The sequence below is a fragment of the Suricata suricatta genome, chromosome 1 (genome assembly GCF_006229205.1).
Source record: "Suricata suricatta isolate VVHF042 chromosome 1, meerkat_22Aug2017_6uvM2_HiC, whole genome shotgun sequence".
NCBI lineage: Eukaryota > Metazoa > Chordata > Mammalia > Carnivora > Herpestidae > Suricata > Suricata suricatta.
Genome location: NC_043700.1, coordinates 108,699,206 through 108,702,028, shown reverse-complemented (window position 1 = coordinate 108,702,028; position 2,823 = coordinate 108,699,206). Strand labels below are relative to the sequence as shown.

At 41.8% G+C, this 2,823-nt stretch overlaps 1 protein-coding gene across 1 annotated transcript in view; it reads right to left on the bottom strand.

Moving 5' to 3' along the window:
- Positions 1-2,823, bottom strand: part of PAPSS1 (3'-phosphoadenosine 5'-phosphosulfate synthase 1) — a 98,406-nt gene that overhangs the window by 71,432 nt on the left and 24,151 nt on the right. The window lies entirely within an intron of this gene.

Below are 2,823 nucleotides of genomic sequence, written 5' to 3'. Positions count from 1 at the left end.
CAAGGGGTGGACGGCAGAGGCTGTCAATAGTAATGATTTTCAAGTAGTGTTTACCATTCTAACCCCAAGGTTGACCTAAACACTTCAAGACAGACAAGCCCTAAGTGACCACTGTATGGGGTCATGTCAAGGGTGTAAGAGAGGAACAATGTGTCTTCAGCTCAGCTAGCTCATTCTTGTGAATCATCCTGTATTCTTTCTCTTTTTGGGAATTACATGATAACACGTATTTAAAGGGAAAATCTAAATAGTGGTTGATATATAAACTGATTATGTTTGATTGTAGAGTTCATTTTGTGATGTGCCAGGGTTCCCTTCCTTATTTATATATTTATTTTGCTTAAGCTAATAGTGGGATTCTTGGGAATCATCCTATATTCTTGCTCTTTTTGGCAGTTACATGGTAACACATATTTAAAGGGAAAATCTAAATAGTGGTTGATATATAAACTGATTATGTTTGATTATAGAATGCATTTTGTCATGTGACCGGATTCCCTTTATTTATGCTTTGCTTAAGCTAATAGGTGTTAATTTGTCTTGAACACTTGATCTTGGTTGCAGAAGAAGCCTTCAGAGCTTCAGTTTGGCTGTAGATAATCCTTGTGAATATAATGGACAGATTAACTTGGTATCAGTGCTTCCACTGAGAGGAAAAAAAACCTCCTCTAGTTTGGTTTATGCCCAGGGTTTAGGTACTGTATTCTGTCTTCCTGTGGGGACACTGAGATGCCCTGGATCACTTGGTATTCATTCCTACTTAATCATAGGCAGTTTCGGCATTTAATTAAAAGAGAAAAGGTGACAGAGGAAGTTGTGGTCAATCCTCATTATTTGAGAGTTCCATATTTGCAAGTTTTCCTACCCAGTAAAATGTTTAACCTCCCACATCAGTACTCCTGGTGCTTAGGCAGTCACTGGTGGACTCATGCAGAGTAGCAAACATTTTAGCACTACCCCCCCCCCAGTGGTTTCAGGATCACTTATTTAGTGTTCGTGGCAACTTTGAACTGTGAGTGAGAATCACCTGTATGTGTTTAAAGGAGAAACAAAAAGTGTCATCAGAAATCTTCTCCCAAGGAAGACGTTTCAATACTAACACCATGTAACTCAGGAGCGTCAGCGTAAATATGAACTTCACCATAGCAGAGACTTGCACTGAAGAAACAAGCCTGTTTTAATTTCTACCCCCTTCAATGATCGGGTACCTTTTGTAGGTTTCACGGGAATCGATTCTGAGTATGAAAAACCAGAGGCTCCTGAATTGGTGCTGAAAACAGATTCCTGTGATGTGAACGACTGTGTCCAGCAGGTTGTGGAACTTCTACAGGAACGGGTAAGAGCGGGTCAAGGAGAGAGTCATGAGAATAAGTATGTTCATCTCATGATCTTCCCCCACCGGAAAAAAAGAAAAAGATGATGGTAATATGGAGTATGTGGTGCTGACCGTGTTCTGAGTGTGTCCGTCCCTGTGTAGGTGCTGTGGGGGCACCTTGTATATAGTATGAAATACCTTGGTCAATGTGAGCCATAGGAGGCTTGGGAGCCAGATAATCTTTTATTTTACCAGTAGTTTTATCACACAAATATGTAATAGAGAATATTCAGCCTTGATTATTTAGCTTTACAACTTGGCAGTGTTGTATTTTTTAAGTTGAGGTACATAATGCAGGTAACTTGTCCTAGACATTTAGAGAGTGCCCAGATCTTAACCTGTGCAACGTGATGATACCCTTATGGTTGGGTTTGAGGCAGGGAAAGGTTCCAGGACATAAAGATCTTCCTCTGGTTCTGGAGCATGTGGAAGCATAAAGAGGCAGGCTGTTTTCCTGAGCACTCAAGCCATTTATTAGACATGTGATGCTCTGACAGGTCAGTCCAGTCTCCAAATTTAGAATTTTTTTTTTTAAGTTTTTTATTTGAGAGAGACAGAGATGGTGTTAGCGGGGGAGGGGCAGACAGAGGGGGAGGGGGAATCCCAAGCAGGTCCCAGGCTGCCAGTGCAGAGCCTGATGATGGGCTCACACCCCTGAAACGATGAGATCATGACCTGAGCTGAAACTAAGAGTCGGATGCGCAACTGACTGAGCCAATCAGATGCTCCTAGAAATTCTTTTTCTTTTTTTCTCTGCTTCTTTCTTCACACTTACGTGGTCCCAATGGCAGGTCATGCACTTAACTCAGTGTGGGTGTTAGTTACTCTCTCTCCTAGTCACGGTGTCCCCACCTTTGCTGCCTGGTGCTGTGTAGGAACTCCCGATGTAGTGGTATGTAGAGAACAGTGCATCATTGTCCCTCTTCTGTCTTAACTGTGGCCTCCAGCATCTGAATACCCTCTTGATTTTTTAAAAACCTATTACCATTATCCTCCGTCATCTAGTATTTCTTGCTGGATATGTTAGACATCAACTTAAAAAAATTACCTATGTCTGAATATATTGTAAATGTTTGGCCTTAAAATTTTTTTCCTGTTCTATAAAATATCTGCCAGATAATTTACCTGGGACTCCCTAATATATTTCCCTAATCTAAACATGTTAGCCAAATAAGTAGAAATTACGTGAATGTGAAATGGCACTGCTCTGACGTTTTTCTTTGTACGTACTGACGTACGGGCTGCAGGCTCACGAGACCCATCCTGGGAGGTTTTAAGCTTCGTCTCTCTTCTGTCTGGGTTTCCTGTTAATCGCCTTCTGAGCTCTGGTGCTGGTCCGGCTGCTATGCCTCTGGCTTCCCTCTTCATTATCCATTCTTTCATCATCAGCAATCAGACAGACGTCTGTCAGAAGCCCATTACTTAGTTTGTCACAGTCCTAGGCACCG